Source organism: Ovis aries, chromosome 9 (genome assembly GCF_016772045.2).
Source record: "Ovis aries strain OAR_USU_Benz2616 breed Rambouillet chromosome 9, ARS-UI_Ramb_v3.0, whole genome shotgun sequence".
NCBI classification, from domain to species: Eukaryota; Metazoa; Chordata; class Mammalia; order Artiodactyla; family Bovidae; genus Ovis; species Ovis aries.
Window position 1 is genome coordinate 78116071 of NC_056062.1, and position 19007 is coordinate 78135077.

General features: G+C 35.9%; 1 protein-coding gene across 38 annotated transcripts in view; it reads right to left on the bottom strand.

The window, feature by feature from the left end:
* Window positions 1–19007, bottom strand: part of VPS13B (vacuolar protein sorting 13 homolog B) — a 784482-nt gene that overhangs the window by 736272 nt on the left and 29203 nt on the right. The gene's annotated exons all lie outside the window — the stretch shown is intronic.

The window sequence follows — 19007 nt, forward strand, 5'->3', positions numbered from 1 at the left end:
CTTTTCCACTGAGCCACAGGGGAAACCCATCTTTTTTTCTTGGTAATAATTTATTGTTTGTTTTTTTGAAGTCTATTTCTCAAAGCTCTTTTTTTAACTGAAGGATAATTCCTTTACAGTATTGCATTGGTTTTTACCAACATCAATATGAATCAGCCAGCCCACCTTTAAGGATTAAAATTAATCATCTTTAGAATTCTTGGCACCCATTTAACAATGTTCACTGAATTATTATTATTCAGATTAGATATGAGGTTTAACTAGTTTCTAATATGGATAACATAAAAACTTCAAAATACACATATTTTTGAAATTTACACAACACGAATGAGTACTCTTTTCCTGACTTGATTCAACAAACATTTATAAAATGTTTTTATGTGTTAATTGCTAGATTTACAAAAGCAACTGTCCTCAAAGATTTCAGAATCTATTTAAAACATATAAAACCAGTCTACAAGAGTACTTTTTTGTTTATTTAAGTACTAGGAACACAAAGAGTCATTCTATTTGGAAGAACCAGAGATATCAGGTCATTAAAACTGAGTGAATGTTTCAGGTTAACATTAGAGGACTTCCCTGGTGGCTCAGACGGTAAAGCATCTGTCTACAATGCAGGAGACCTGGGTTCGATCCCTGGGTCGGGAAGATCTGCTGGAGAAGGAAATGGCAACCCACTCCAGTGCTATTGCCTGGAAAATCCCATGGACAGAGGAGCCTGATAGGTTCCAGTCCATGTGGTCACAAAGAGTCGGACACGACTGAGCGACTTCTCTTCACTTCACTAGAGGTTAAATAGGGGGGAAAACTATAAATAGCACATACAAAGAATAGTGATCAGTCAAAAGGAAAAAAAAAGCCACAACAGACAACATTTAAGATGGGAGAACAATACCAAAAGCTAAAGGTCTAGTTCAATTAAAACGCAGTCATGTAAAGAACTATAGAGATGTTCTCAACCTTCATTCTATTTGACACTCAAGATTTGGTAACTAGGAGGAGGGTGCCAATAATCAAAAAAAAAAAAGGTTTGGTAATCCAGTATAGGGAGTGGGAGAGGTAAAAGAGCAGATCAAAGGGTGAATAACACGTTAAGATGGAAAAAATAAGCATAGATTGCTCTTTCAAAAAACACAGGTATTACAAGGAGGAAATAGATGGGGTAGTAATATGAAATAAAAGCATCTGACATCACCTTATTCCTTTGGGGAGGTTAAACTAGCACAGGAGGTTAAACTAGCACATTCTGCTTGAGAGATGCATGAGGAAACAGAGATCAAACACCTCTCCAACACAAAGGGAAACTGAGGGTGTACTATGCATCATTTAACTCATTAATCAACAATAAAACTATTTCATAATGCTTAAAAGAATGGTCATGAATTTAGGTTTTCTCTTATATATTTGAAGAGAAAATTTCAAGAACTAAAAGAAGATTAACTACTAAATTTACCATTCTAACAGGATACTAGAGGCAGTAAGAACAATGATAGGCCCTCCTTTAGGATACAAAAAATGTTCTTCACTACAACCACTAACAGGATTATATAATAATAAAAATGAATCTTTTATAATATGGCATGACTTCAGATGCTAGTTATACATTAGTAAAAGAAAAAATTTCTGTCTGAAACTTTGTTACAAGCAAAAAGTTCAAAGATTTGCTATAATAAACAATGAAGGAAATTTCTGCATGAACTTATATTCATTTTAAATTAATGCAAAACAAACTTCACAGCATTTCATTCCACGAAACAACTTCACTATTCAATCTTTATAATGACATCTTCTGTTATTTTGGGGAATGTTATAGTCTCTAAATACTAAAAGACTACTACTGTGAATAAAACCTCACTGTAATTACTTTTAGTTCAACTTAGATCCTTAAAAATGTCTGTAGTCATACACTTCTGCACAATGTTAACATTAAAAGCACACTATTAATTTTTGAAACATATGGTTGTCTCAAAAGCCCAGAAGTAAAACATATTCATTAAAGAGATGTGAAAAAGTTCCAAGTGAACTGCCAAAACTAGCATAATTATGAAAATATTTAACACTGAAACCATCTGAAATCACATACTGTATATAGATTACAGTGATGTCATAATAAACATTCCAGCCAAAATGCACTAAAACTACTGCAGTCCAATAAATCTGGCATACACTAGATGACAAATATCTTAAAGCAAAAGAAAGAACAAGTTATTTTATTTTTAAAGTTATTAGCAGCAAAAAAGGGTAAACTGCATAGATTAAGTATAAGTTTTCAAAAAGTCTTTTAAAAAGTGAATAAAGCTTCCCTACAAACTACACGTTTTTATCATTTAAAAGAAAAACAAACTAACTTTATTTAAGCAAAAATTTTAATAACTTAAAATTTCAGTGTGCCTTAAAAAAGGGCATTAATCATGGTACCCATAGGAATGAAACAAACATTACAAAATATGTAAACATTCTTTCTTAATTATGCTTAGGAAATCATGGGTGCATATATATTATAATTAGAAAATAATCCTTTTGATAATTTCAACTTGTTTTCATTTCAATTACATTTTAATTGCATCAATTATAAGTGAGCTTCCATTCAAATCATGCCCCAACTAACTTAAATAAAAATAAAGTAAAACAATTATAATATTTACTATTAACACTGGAATCATTAGTCTGAATTCATCATCTGCTTTTAACCAATACGTATCACTTTGGGCTATTACACATTTTAATTCATTGAAAGTCTCTAACTTCTAATAAAAGAAACTCTGTTCTCAAAAATACTAGTTAAAATGTTTTGAGATAATTTTTAACCCCAAACATATTACAGTTATATCTTTCTTATTTAGGTTGCAATTTTTCCAAAATGTCAAGTTAAGTATATTTCATGGCAAAAGAATGTTGTCTCTTGGGGACCACATAGCTATTTCTGAAAATACTGCCCTTTGCTCCTCATGAAACAAGCAAGAATGTCATTTCCTTACAAAAGTTCCTAACAGAGGGAAAATGTGGCAAAACCCTGTATTTAAATAGATCTGTTACTTTCACATTGACAGATCATGGGATCATGTTGCATACTTTTCACCTTAGCCCTCGAAGGGCTGGTCAATTAAAACTGGAAAGCCATCAACTCCCGGATTCACAACAGTAGAGTAAGATTGAGGACAAAACTTAAAACCGGTGACTGAATCATTCTAAGTCCTTGTTTTAGAAAAAGGTTAAGAGTAAGAAAGAGTTGAAGAAGGAGAGACCAAAAGACACAACTAAGAAGTGATGTGTCTTGCATTCTTCAGCCTTGCAGCACCAGACTTGGCAAGCAGAGGACTAAGGCTCACCTGGCAGCTCTAGTCACTCCTGAAGAGAGTGTGAGGGTCTTGGAAATGAACTGCTACAAAGCCCGTAGATTAAGTTCACCTCTAACCCCTCCAGAAGCAAGTGCAAAGACAACAGTCGCCAGAAAGAATCTCAAAAGGTAAGCCTGTACTTTGGAGAGTCAGAGAGCCAAGGCAAGTCAGCAATGCAGAGGGACACTTGTAGAATATGAGAGCCAGCCAGGAAAAAAAATATATATATTACCTTCTGGGCTAAAATTGGGAATCTCTGGATCCCTTCTACTCTGACAAGAATATTAATAAATGTAACTTTAGTCATTAAAAAAAAAAGCCAAGCCACCTCAGTAAAGGAGGTGCGTATACCCCCAAGCCTCTTCACACATCAGCTTAGGCCCACACAAGAGGCTGCTTCCCTCTTCTCTGCAATCAAGGGTGTGACAGGCTAGGAAAGAAGAAAAGAGAGCTGATGCTCCCCTGCATTCTTTTACTGGAACCTCCCAAAAGGAGGGACAGCTAACCTAACAGGCCAAAACTGAACATACACTAAGACATATTAGGCTACATTTTAACAGAGAAAGAGATCACTGTCCTAACTATAAACACCTGTGTGGTGGAGCCACTCTTCTACCTGAGAGCCACGTTCCCCACATGACGCGACAACTAGCTCCTCTGGCCTTCTTTTCACATTCCCAGGATACTGCCCCTGCCAGAGAACAATCAAACTATACTGGTTAACAGCATAATGTTAGAAAAAAATCTGTCCTTTATTATTGCCTGTGACATCCTTTTTCCTTTGAATCAGTCAGTATATATCATATAGGCAACCTCTCCCCTCTTTTTAAAAATCACTGAATTGAAGTGCTTAGACTCATCCTTAGATTTGGAATGTGATATTGGCAGAAATTAAGGGAGGAGAGAACAAAAGTACATACAGAGACATCCCAGCCTAAGCCACACTCCACCGTCTAATATTTACCAAAATTCAGTAGGGATTGGGTGAGTGAGCCGATTAATAAAACTGCACTTTGTCTTCTTACGTGTATAACTTCCCTCAACAAGAACCACTTGATTTTTTCTTTTAACTCTGTTAGGCATTTTGAGAGAAAACAGGTAGTACAAATAGATGGTACTTATCCTGGTAGCTTTACTTATAGGCATAAAAAGATTAAGAGCAATTCAAGTTAATCAGCTATTTATTACATAGGTCTCACACACACTAACGCAAAAATAACAGTAAAATTTACTGAGCATTTATATGTGCCAGACCTCCAGTATTTTAAGGATGAGGAAATTGGGGCTTAAGAGGTTCTAAGGTCAAAAAGACATGAAGGAAAATAGCCAGGATGAACACCCAGATACATCTGATAGAAAGCCCCTTCCATTGCTACTGATAAAAGACAGGAAAGCAAAGAGAAAGGGAAGAAAAAAGAATGGCAGAGAGAGAAGAAAAAAGACACACAGGAAAAAAATGTCTATTTATGGCGTTTTCAATGGGTTACTGGAGAAGAAAATGGCAACCCACTCCCATACTCTTGCCTAGAGAATTCCATGGGCAGAGGAGCTTGGTGGAACTGCCATCTATGAAGTTGCACAGAGTCGGACACAACTGAAGCGACTTAGCAACAGCAGCAGCAGCAGCAGCAACGGGCTATATGAATATCAGTTCAAGAAATATAAGCTTTATTCTACATACTGAGGAGCCAATGAAACTTATTAGTAGGAGACTAACAAGATGAAGTACTTCACTCAGGAAGAAGAATCTTCAGGTAACGTGACAAAGCACAAAAGAAGAGATACTAACAATTAATAAAAATTAATAAGCTATTATTAGTCAGACGGGGAGTTGACTGTGGCTTAGATCATGAACTGCTTATTGCAAAATTAAGACTAAAAAGGTAGGGAAAACCATTTGGCCATTCAAGTATGACCTAAATTAAATGCCTTAAAATTATATGGTGAAGTGACAAATAGATTAAAGGGATTAGATCTGACAGAGTGCCTGAAGACCTATGGATGGAAGTTTGTAACATTATGCAGGAAGCGGTAATCAAAACCATCCCCAAGAAAAAGAAATGCAAAAAGGCAAAACGGTTGTCTGAGGAGGCGTGATAAATAGCTGAGAAAAGAAGAGAAGCAAAAGGCAAAGGAGAACAGGAAAGCTATACCCATGTGAATGCAGAGTTCCAAAGAAGAGCAAAGAGATGTAAGAAAGCCTTCCTCAGTGATCAATGCAAAGAAATAGAGGAAAACAACAGAATGGGAAAGACTAGAGATCTCTTCAAGAAAATTAAGAGATACCAAGGGAACACTTCAAGCAAAGATGGGCACAATAAAGGACAGAAACACCTAGGACATAACTAAAGCAGAAGATATTAAGAAGAGGTGGCAAGAATACACAAAAGAACTATACAAAAGATCTTCATGACCCAGATAACCACGATGGTGTGATCACTCACCTAGAGCCAAACATTCTGGGATGTGAACTCAAGAGGGCCTTGGGAAGCATCACTACGAACAAAGCTTGTGGAGATCATGGAGTTTCAGCTGAGTTACTTCAAATCCTAAAAGATGATGCTGTGAAAGTGTTGCACTAAATATGCCAGAAAATTTGGAAAACTCAGCAATGGCCACAGGACTGGAAAAGGTCAGTTTTCATTCCAACCCCAAAGAAAGTCAATGCCAAAGAATGTTCAAACTACAGCACAACTGCACTCATTTCACATGCTAGCAACCTAATGCTCAAAATTCTCCAAATGAGGCTTCAATACTACATGACCTGAGAATTTCCAGATGTTCAAGCTGTATGTAGAAAATGAAAAGGAACTAGAGATCAAATTGCCAATATCTGTTGAATCATAGAAAAAGCAAAAGAATTCCAAAAAAACATCTACTTCTGCTTTACTGATTACACCAAAGCCTCTGACTCTGTGTATCACAACAAACTATGGAAAAGTCTTCAAGAGATGAAGACCACCTGACCTGCCTCCTGAGAAGCCTGTTTGCAGGTCAAGAAGTTAGAACTGGATATAGAACAATGAACTGTTTTCAAACAGGGAAATGAGTACATAAAGGCTATATACTGTCACCCTGCTTATTTCACTTCTATGCAGAGTACATCATGCGAAATGCCAGGCTGGATAACCACAAGCTGGAATCAAGATAGCCAGGAGAAATATCAATAACCTCAGATATGCAGATAACACCACCCTTATGGCAGAAAGCAAGGAACTAAAGAGCCTCTTGATGAAAGTGAAAGAGGAGAGTGAAAAAGCTGGCTTAAAACTCAACATTCAAAAAACAAAGATCATAGCATCCAGTCCCATCACTTCATGGCAAACAGATGCGGAAACAATGGAAATAGTGACAGACCTTATTTTCTTCAGCTCCAAAAGTACTGCATATGGTGACTGCAGCCATGAAATTAAAAGCAGAAAAGCTATGACAAACCTAGAGAGCATATTAAAAAGCAGAGACATTACTTTGCCAACAAAGGTCCATCTAGTCAAAGCTATGGTTTTTCAGTAGTCGTGTATGAATGCGAGTTGGACTATAAAGAAAGCTGAGCGCTGAAGAATTGATAACTTTTGAACTGTGGTGTTGGAGAAGACTCTTGAGAGTCCCTTGGACTGCAAGGAAATCAAACCAGTCAATCCTAAAGGAAATCAACCCTGAATACTCACTGGAAGGACTGATGCTGAAGCTGAAGCTCCAATACTTTGGTCACCTGATGTGAAGAGTCGACTCATTAAAAAAGAGCCTGATGCTGGGAAAGACTGAAGGCAGGAGAAGAAGGGGGCAACAGGATGAGATGGTTGGACGGCATCACTGACTCAATGGACATGTTTTTGAACAAGCTCCAGGAAATGGTGATGGGGAGGGAAGCCTGGCATGCTGCAGTCCATGGGGTCCCATAGAGTCAGACACGACTGAACAATTGAACAACAGCAACAATACGCCATTGTAATAGTTTAGAAATTAAATGATGCAGAAAATTAGCAATGAGAATTCTTTTAAAGGCTAGCAACTCATACTCAATGGTAAAACAAAATTTGTGGAGCTTCCCTGGTGGCTCAGTGGTAAAGAATCCACCTGCCAAAGCTGGAGACATGGATTCAATACCTGGTCCTGAAAGATCCCAGGTGTCTTGGAGCAAATAAGCCCCTGCACCACAACTTTTGTGTCTATGCCCCAGAGCCCCGGAGCCACAACTACTGAGCCCACAAACCCTAGAGTTCACTCTGCAGTGGGAGAAGCCACTGCAATGAGAAGCCCGCATACCATAGCTGGAGAATAGCCCCCGCACTCGCCACAACTAGAGAAAAGCTCATGCAGCAACAAGATCTAGCATAGCCAAAAATAAACAAAAATTATCTTTTAAAAAGTCAATCATTCTAATAACATTTTAAAAACTCATGGATCCTGCAACAGACTTCTTTCCCCTAACCTCTATTCCTCGGAAAAAAAAAAAAAAACAGTCCTTTCCAATTCAGTCAATGAGTCAACATAGCTACTATTTTTTCAATCTCCTAAGACTCCTTCTGTGTGCAGTCACTCAGTAGTGTCTGACTCTTTGACACCCTAAGGACTGTAGCCTCCCTGGCTCCTCTGTCCATGGAATTTTCCAGGCAAGAATAGTGGAGTGGGTTGCCATTTCCCACTCCAGGGAATCTTCCCAATTCAAGGATCAAAGCCATGTCTGTTTTTCCTGCCCTGGCAGGCAGACTCTATACCACTGCACCACCTGGGAAGATGTTGTATCTGTTATAATTTTGCAAAATGACTACAATGAGCTTTTAAAATTTCAAGTACAGAGATCCCTGGTTAGATTTACTCCTAGGTATTTTATTCCTTTTGCTGTGACTGTAAATGGGTTTTCTTTATGTCTATGAAAATTCATCATTAGTCTATAGAAGCAAATCAGGTTTTTGTTTATCAATTTTGTAACCAGCAACATTACTGAATTTATTTATTAGTTCTATTAATTCTCTGGTGGCATCTTTAATTCTTTATCTATAATATCATGCCATCTGCAAACAGTGACAGGTATATTTCTTCCTTTCCAATATGGATTCCTTTTCTTTTTCTTGTCCAATTGCTGTAATGAGAACTTCCAATACTAGACTGAATCTTTGTCTTCTCTTGATCTTAAAGGAAAAGCTTTCAACTTTTCACCACTGGGTACTGGTTTTCACCACTGGTGTTGGCTGTGGGTATGCCACATATGCCTCTATTATATTGAGGTATGCACTTTCCATAGCCACTTTGTTGAGAGCTTTTATCAATAACAAACATTGAATTTTGTCAAAAGCTTTTTTCTGCTTTCACTGACATGGTCATATGGTCTTTATTCTCCAATTTGTTAATGTGATATGTCACACTGATGAACTTCTGGATATCAAACTATCCTTGCACCTCTGAGATAAACCCCACTTGGTCATGGTGTATGTAATGTATTGTTGAATTTGGCTGCCTGATATTTGTTGGGGATTTTGCAACCATGTTATTCAGTGATACTGGGACAAAATTTTTGTGTGTGTGCTGTCTTTCAGTGCAATCCCTATCAAAATACCAACTGCATTTCTCACAGAACAACTAACTCTAAAATTAGTATGGAAACACAAAAAAAAAGCACACAAAAAAACAAATAGCCAAAAAGGCCTTGAGACAGAATAAAGCTGGAGGTATCACACTCGCTGCTTGCAAGCTATACTGCAAAGCTTCAGTAATCAAAACAGTATGGTGCTGGACCAAAGACAGACACATATATCAACTGAATAGAGAACACAAAATAAACCAATGCTTCTTATATGGTCAACCAATCTGTGACATAGGAGGCAAGAATATAAAATCAGGAAAAACAGCCTCTTTAATAAATAGTATTGGGAAAACTGGACAGCTTCATGCAAAAGAATCAAACAGGACGGCTTTCTCACACCAGATATAAAAATAAACTCAAAATGAGTTAAATACTTAAACGTAAGATCTGAAACCATAATATTCCTAGAAGACGACATAGGCAACACACTCTTTGACAGAGGTTTTGGCAATATTTGTTTTCAATTTGTCTCCTCAGGAAAGAGAAACAAAAGCAAAAAACAAATGGTATGACATCAAACCAAAAAGCATTTATACAACAAAGGAAACTATCAACAAAATGAAAAGTCAACCTACTGCACAGGAGAAAATGCTTGCAAAAGATACATGTAATAAAGAAAGGGGTAATTTCCAAAATATACAAAGAATTCACAAAACTCAATATTGAAAAAACAAATAATCAGATTAAAAATTAGGTAAAGGACCTAGGCAGATATTTTTCCAAAGAAGACATACAAATGGCCAACAGATACATGAAAAGATGCTCAACATCACTAATCATCAGGGAAATACAAATCAAACCTACAGTGAGACAGCATCTCACACCTGTCAAAATGACTATCATCAAAAAGACAACAAATAACAAGTGTTGGTGAGGACAGGGTAAAAAGGGAGTCCTCCTGCATTGTCGATGGGATTGTAAATTGGTCCAGTCACAATGGAAAACAGTATGGAGGTTGCTCAAAAAATTAAAAACAAAACTATCATATAATCTAGCAATTTCAATACAGGGTATTTGCCTAAAGGAAACAAAAGCACTAACTTGAAAAGATATATGCACCCCAATATTCACTACACCACTATTAATAACAGCCAAGATACGGAAGCAACCTAAGTGTCTACTGATAGATGAATGGATAAAGAAGATGTGGGACACACACACACTGTGGAATATTAGCCAAAAGAAATTAAATCTTGTCATCTGCAATAACATGGATGAATCCAGACAGTATAATGCTAACTGAAATAACTCAGATAAAGAAAAACAAATACCATATCATCTCACTTACACGTGGAATCTAGAAACAAAAAAAAAACCAAACCAGACTCGTAAATACCGAGAACAAATCACTGGTTGCCAAAGAGGAAGAAGGTGAGGGGTTGGGCAAAATAAGTGAAGGACATTAAGAGGTACCAACCCCTAGTCATAAAATAAATAAGCCTTGGGAATGTAACATACAGCATAAAGACTATGGCCAAGAGTCATGTAATAACTTTATATGGAGACAGATCATTACTAAGTTTACAGTGATGATCATTTTGTAATGGAAACGACTGTCAAATCACTATGTAGTACACCTGACACTAACATAATGTATGTCAATTATATTTCAATTTAAAAAATGAATAAAAGAAAGCAGCCATAGACAATATTTAGCTGTGTTTCAAAAAATCCTTATTTATAAAAACAGGCAGTAGGCCCATGAGCCATAAAGTTTAATTACTCTTGCTTTAAAACACTTGCCTTAATAAAAAATACAGGATAAACAATAATTCAATCTGAAATTGTTTTGGAATCCAGTATTTTCATTATACAATACAAAAAAAAAAAAAAAAACAGACAGACTACAATATATCTAACTAATACAATATGTCTAACTAACGAGGGACTCTTTAAAATATCCTGGGGGAAAAGTACAAACTTTTTGCCTGGCTACAGTACTGCTAAGAAGACATTTCTACCATTATCCCTTTTATAACTAATGTCTAATAAAACAACAAATGTTGACTAAGAAAAAGAAAAGCAATTTTCAGTAAGAAGATAGCCTGAAGAAAATTCTACAGACCCAAAGAAAAAGAAAAAGAAAACATTTCTGAAGAAAATAATACATCAAAAAAGCGCATTCTAAACATATGCAAAAGGAGAAGTTAAAATTTGGCTAACATGATAAAGAAAGTAAAATGTAAAACTAACTTGGAGAAAAAGAGAAGAGTAGGGAAACAAAACTGGATACAATTTCCAACCCAGGGAGCACTGAATACATAAGAATACATTTTGAGACAAATTTTCAGTAAAACGCAGAATTTTCTCAATAGTATAATACCATAAATACATCTCAATAATACTAATGAAGACAATTAAGATTTTACATAACTGCAGTAAAGGTTAAAAGATTTAAATTATACACTATAATAAGAAAAATTTTTTAATTTTATATTAGCTAAGTACTCAGATAATGATGCTTCATTTCATTTTTGCTATGAAGGGGATTCTGGTAGAGCTATAGTATGAGTGTGCTGCTGCTTTAAAAAAAAATAAAAAGGAAAAAACCTCAAGAACCATAATGTTTACTATATCTCTGTTTAAAGAGATAACTTTTTATTTTGTATTTGAAATCCCATAAGATTATTCTATATGTGAGTATCTGTCATACTCACAGATACCTTCAACAATGGTTAAGACTAGATCTTAATACTTTAACTGTTATAGAATAACAACATATTATCTATTAAGAACTTAAAATTAATGTATAATCTTATTTTTCAGATAATATAATCTTTAACAGGTTAGAAAAATAAGAATCACAATATTTTGCTTCTTAAACATATATCCAGTCTCTTACTGACTTTCCTTTGATGGACAAGGAAATCCAGCTAATCAGACTGTTGCTGTTAGTCGGTGAGTTGTCTGACTCTGCGACCCCATCAACTGCAGCACTCCAGGCTTTCCTGTCCTTCACTACCTCCTGGAGTTTGTTCGAACTCATGCCCATTGAGTAGATGATGCCATTCAATCATCTCATCCTCTGCCACCTTTTTCTTTTGCCTTCAGTGTTTCTGAAGCATGAGTTGGCTTTTACCATCAGGTGTCCAAAGTATTGGAACTTCAGCATAAGTCCTTCAATGAATATTCAGGTTTGATTTCCTTTAGGATTGACTTGTTAGATCTCCTTACACTCCAAGAGACGCCCAAGAGTCTTCTGCAGCACGACAATTCAAAAGCATCAATTTTTTGGCACTCTAACATCCATACATGACTACTGGTAAAACCACAGCTTTGACTATACGGACCTTTGTTGGCAAAGTGATGTCTCTGCTTTTTAATATGCTGTCTGGGTGTGTCAGAGTTTTCCTTTCAAGGAGGAAGCGTCTTTTAATATCATGGCTGTAGTCTCCACTAGCAATGATTTTGGAGCCCAAGAAAAGAAAATCTGTCACTGCTTCTATTTCTTCCCCTTTTGTTTCCCAGGAAGTAATGGGACTAGATGCCATGATCTTGGTTTTTTGACTGCTGGGTTTCAAGTCAGCCTTTTCACTCTCCTCTTTCACCCTATCAAGAGGTTCTTTAGCTCCTCTTCACTTTCTGCCATTAGAATGATATCATCTGCATGTCTGTGGTTGTTGAGATTTCTCCCAGAAATCTTGATTCCAGCTTGGGTTCATCCAACCCAGCATTTTGCATAATGTACTCTGCATAAAAGTTAAATAAGCAGGATGACACTTTATGTCATACTCCTTTCTGATTTTGAACCAGTCCATTGTTTCATGTCCAATTCTAACTGTTGCTTCTTGACCTGCATACAGGTTTCTCAAAAGACAAGTAAGGTGGTCTGGCACTCCCATCTCATTGAGAATTTTCCACAGTTTTTTCTGATCCACAGGCTTTCAAGTACTCAATGAAGCAGATATTTTTCTGGAACTCCTTTGCTTTCTCCATGATCCAATGAATGTGGGCAATTTGATCTCTAGTTCCTCTGCTTCTTTGAAACTCAGCTTCTACATCTGTAAGTTCTCAGTTCATGTACTGCCGAACCCTAGCTTGAAGGATTTTGACCATAACCTTTCTAGCCTGTGATAGGATCCTAAATAACATTTGTCCCCTTTTTTCTTGGAATTGCATTTACACTGTAAATATTAGAAACATTTTACTTACAGTCAACAATGATACTTTCTATATTCCTGAAAAACAAACACAAATCAGAGATAAATAATGGTTCTACTAAAAAAGATAACTAAACTTGAGAATGAGATCTAACATGAGGAGATGTATAGTCAGCCAAGCTGAGGCAAACAGTAAAGCATGCCTAAGCTAAACAGTGCAATACTGTTGGAGGTGAGAGTCTAACCTTCAGGAAAAGTTCAACAACTAGGGAGTGCAGATCAGGACCTCTGCGTAGGCAAATGTACAAAATAACCATCAACACAAAATAACCATCAATAGGAAATGAAATTCACTCCCTAAAATTATTCCATTTCTGGACAATGTTGCAAATTTAATTCTTCACCAATAAGATAGCAAATCTGAATACTACAGTATTAACAATCATCTCAAACTAGTAAGTCTTTTGGCTTCCCAGGTGGTACAGTGGTAAAGAATCTGCCTACCAATCAAAGAGACACAAGAGACATGGTTCAAAGCCTGGGAAGATACCCTGGAGAAAGAAAAGGCAACCCACTCCAGTATTCTTGCCTGGAAAATTCCATGGACAGAGAAGCCTGGTGGGCTACAGTCCATGGGGTTGCAAAGAGTCGGACACAACTACGAGCACGTACATACAAACTAGAAAACCAAAACTTAAGATTTACTACGACTACTAATAGATGACCACGAACTTTGAAAGAATAATTCATTTATAGTGGTGAGGGAAGAAGCCATGTTACTTGAGTTAATAAATGAGTGGATGCTGAGTAACTTGAGACAGGAAAAGACTATTAGGTCTAGAGCCTGAAAATAATAAAGTAGAATGAAGGTGGTAAAAGATCAAAAAAAAAAACAAAAAAAAAAGCACCTGCTATATTCAGGATACACAGTGCAAAGCCAGAGGCAAAAGTTGTTAACAGTGGGGAAGAAAAAAGTCCTTATCTTCAGAATATTATTTATAACAGAGTATTTTTAAAATCAAATAATCCGTAAACTGCAAAATAACACAATAAGTAACTAATTATTTACTGTCATAAACAATGCAAGTGCTTCATATTCATTGTTCATAATCATCACAAACATCCTATATTATTTCCATTTAACAAATGAGAAAAACAAAGTTCAAAATTTTTCAACAAATAACATTAGAGTTTGTTAACAAAGTGTTTAAAGAGTTCATAAAAAGAAGCCATTACTTGAAGCTATTTATATTGCTTCTACTAACATCTTTTCATCTTCTGTTGACCACCTTTCTCTCATTCCAACTCTTGCTATTATCCTCTTCTGAAAACAAAACAGACACAGCTGCTACCAGACAAGCCCAACCACAGGCAGATGAGACAGAAATGATCCCAAAGGTTAAATCCAGAAATAAGAATTTTTCAGCAGAGAAAGTAGAAGACTTCTTCAAACAAACAAAAGCTCAAAGAATTTGTAGCAGGATGAAATGCACTACAAAAAAAAAAAAGATGCTAGATTAAAAACGTCAATCTACATAAAGGAATGAAGAGTGTCAGAAGTAACTATGTGGGTAAAAACAACAGACACTTTATGCTTTTTAATTTCTTAAAAATTAATTAACTGCTCAAAGCAATCATAACTATGATGATGATAAAGACAATGATGATGTAGTCCTGGAGACTGTAACACAAACATAAGAGTTATAACAAGACTAGTATAAATGATGACAGGGAATAAAGAGAATCACACTATTGTAAAGAATACTAAAAAAAATACTTACATTATACATTAGGCAGTATATTAGTATTCGAAAGCAGACAATGAGAAGTTAAGCATGCCTATTTGTCAACCCTTGAACAACCACTAAGTAAGAAAATGAAGAACATAGTAAATAAAACAATAATGAAGATAAAATGGAATGCTAAAATATATACTCAATTTAAAAGAAGCAGGAGAAAAGGAAGGAAAATTAGATGGGACAAATTATAAATAAATAAAAAGACAAACCTAAACATACAGAAAATTATATAAAATATAAATAATCTAACACACTACAATTAACAGACAGTAACTGTTATTCCAAAATCACTGCAGATGGTGACTGCAGCCATGAAATTAAAAGACGCTTACTCCTTGGGAAACAAGTTATGACCAAACTAGATAGCATATTCAAAAGCAAAGACATTACTTGCCAACTAAGGTCCGTCTAGTCAAGGATATGGTTTTTCCTGTGGTCATGTATGGATGTGAGAGTTGGACTGTGAAGAAGGCTGAGCGCCGAAGAATTGATGCTTTTGAACTGTGGTGTTGGAGAAGACTCTTGAGAGTCCCTTGGACTGCAAGGAGATCCAACCATTCTGAAGGAGATCAGCCCTGGGATTTCTTTGGAAGGAATGATGCTAAAGCTGAAACTCCAGTACTTTGGCCACCTCATGCGAAGAGTTGACTCATTGGAAAAGACTCTGATGCTGGGAGGGATTGGGGGCAGGAGGAGAAGGGGACAACAGACGATGAGATGGCTGGATGGCATCACTGACTCGATGGACATGAGTCTGAGTGAACTCCAGGAGTTGGTGATGGACAGGGAGGCCTGGCGTGCTGCAATTCATGGGGTCGCAAAGAGTCTGACACGACTGAGCGACTGAACTAAACTGCACTGAACTTTTATTCAGATTAGTAAAACCCAATTATAATCTAATTAGAGAAAGCTAAGTTTAGATATATAGACTCAGTACAGTTTCTAAAGATATGATACCACAAGTTTCAAAAAGAAAATCAAGGCAAAAATGATCCAATCAAAAAAAAAAAGAAAATTAGCAGCAGCTAATTAACAAAACAAAAATCAGACAACTGCTGCATTTTACGAATAAAAAGGGAATCTAGAGACGACTTTGTGAACCAGACCAAAACAAAAAACTAGAAGCTGCAGTCTGTGTTCTTCATTATCTTTAATACCAGCTAACACACTGGGATGGCTTAAAGCCAACAGGGGAAGAAAGAACTTGCAGCACCAGCAAGCTGCAATGTTTCATACCAGCTTTTTTCCCCCAACATTCAGACATAGAAATTATAGAGTCCACAGCATTGAACACTATAATTAGGGTTGTACTGGCACTTCTATTACAACCCCATATTTTCATTCATAACATTCTTAGAAAGTCCTTCACAAAACTAAAGCCTTCCTTTCTTATCTCAATCCCAATTTTTCTTCTTAACATAGAAGAGATCAGCTCCTACAGCTGAAAAAAATAAGTAAATAGAAGTCTTCCCAAGGATAAAACAAATACAACAGAACCCCCCCACAAAAAAAAAACACCTAAAGTGGCAAGCAAGAATTAAAACTTTCTTAATGTTAAAAAAATTATCAAATCAAAAATCCATCTTAAAAAATTATCAAATCAAAAATCCACCTTATACCAAGTCTGGTTTTCATGCGGCACAAATTTCAATCTTATATATGACATAACAAAAAATTCTACTCTATGTATATAAAATATGGTCTTCCCTCGTGGCTCAGGCCGTAAAGAATCTGCCTGCAATGCAGGAGACCCAGCTTCAATCCCTGGGTTGGGAAGATCCCCCGGAGAAGGGAATGGCTACCCACTCCAATATTTCTGCCTGGAGAACTCCATGGACAGTGGAGCCTGGGCTACAATCTCTGGTTTTGCAAAAAGTCAGACACAACTGAACAACTAAAACTTTCACTTTTATTATTTATATATATATACACACATATATATGTACATATATATAAAGAACTAAATCTTTATAACACATAGCTGTTGTTTTTTCCAAACAGCTAACTAAAAGGAGTCCTCTCTCTACCACTTCTGATTAGGAAGCTTTAGACACAGGCAGAAGTTTAAGAAAACATGATTTCTCCTATTTCTGAATTTTTAAGGCACAGAATAGAGTTTAAGACATATTTACCTTCATTTTCATTCATCCACAAGTTATCTGTGGATGTTCGTGGCTTTTGTTTTTTTATTTCCTTTTCAATAATGTTTTTAAATTATTCAAGTTATTTCACCTCAAAAACAAATCTAAATTTAAAACAAAGTATTTTACCACCTGGTTGTTCTAAGACTACAGACAGTATTTCCATACTAAAATTAAAATCAGAAGCTACATATGAGATAACATGTTTTCCTTAAAACATTCAAGAGGGCTTCCCTGGTGGCTCAGTGATGAAGAATCCACCTGCCAATTCAGGAAACATGGGTTCAATTCCTGATGCAGGAAGATCTCACATGCCTCAGAGCAGCTGAGCCCAAGCACAACTACTGAGTCTGTGCTCTAGAACACAGGTTGGATCCCTGGGTTAGGAAGATCCCCAGGTGGGGAAGATCCCCTGGAGGTACTTTTTGAATTGAAAAAAAAAAAAAATCTGAAATAAATAATATGAGAAAATAATCTATTGAGAGTAACACTGACTTTGTAATTTATTCTGCTTTTTCCTTACTACAGCTCTACAAATCCAATTACTGGTCTTCTTTCTACTCCCAAGTAAAAATGAAAATAATTCACATTTCAATATTTATTCAAGGTCCAATATGTGGAAATAAAGTAAAAATTTTCCTCAAAGTTTTCCAGTTTTGGCAGAGAGATTATTGAGAAAAAACAATTAGAGGAAAATTTAACTGTCATCAGAAAGAAAGAAGCAGCAAATGTAATTTGCCTTTTTATAATCCTATGATGTACCTGGCATCATAGGAATTATGTATGCTAGAAGGCAGAACAAAAAAGTATGATGATGTCAAGCTAGATAATTTATACAGATGTCAAGAGTTTCAGTGGTATTTAACAACACAAATCTTTTTAACTAATCAGGATAAACATTTAGAAATAGCTATTACTTTACAAATGAAATGTCCTTTTACTATATTAGATATAGGTATGCAAAAATGTCAGTACACTTCAGTTTGGCAAAAATGTCAACTCTACATATAAAGTAAATGTTAAATATATTATTCGCTTTTTATCTTTGCATATATAATACAAGGAAAATCCAATACCATGGAAAAAATATGTTAATCTATTGTACACAATTCTTGATCATCTATGTATCAATGCAGGGGAACAGCAGTGTTGAAATGCAATAGAAAACTAAGAGTATTTACATTTAATTTCTGATTACCTTATCTGAAATTTTTTGTAGATGTGTCTCTACCAACGAATTTGTTTATACAAATATTAAGCTTATTCAAAGTTCTCTAGAGAATATGAGAAAGCCAGAGATAAGACAGAAAATTTTGTGCAATTCATCTACCAGTGGATAACTATATAAATATCAAAATTGAATTGTTGTATGTATTTTCATAAGGACAAAAGACATCTTAAAATACTGCCTGGGGTAGGGTAGGAGGGAGGGAGGTTCAGGAGGCAGGGTGGATGTGTGTACATCTATGGCTAATTCATGTTGATGTATGGCAGAAACCAACAGAACATTGTAAAGCAATGATCCTTCAATTAAAACATTACTTTAAAATATAAATAAAATATTGCTTACACTAAGTTTGAAGTAAAGGATATTCCAGTCAACCAATATATTAATGAAAATTGAGGATCAAGACTTTATCAGTAAGATAATGAAAATAGTGTTCAGAAAAATCATTCTCACCTATTACTCATGTCCATGAATGAACTGCTTACCATATTTATACAGATGCTATGGTAATCAAGATATTATGAATGTGGAGAAGGAAATGGCAAACCACTCCAGTGTTCTTGCCTGGCGAATCCCAAGGACAGAGGAGCCTGGTGGGCTGCTGTCTATGGGGTTGCACAGAGTCGGACACGACTGAAGCAACTTAGCAGCAGCAGAGGACCTACAAATAACTCAGGGAAGCTGAAATTTGAGAGAAAACAAAGTGACCCCAGAGGCTGGAAGACTGAAAAGATTGAGAACTGTGAAAACAAAAGGATGGTAGCCATTAAGAAATTTTAAGCCCAGTAGTTATATAGTTCAGTTTACATTTTGGAAA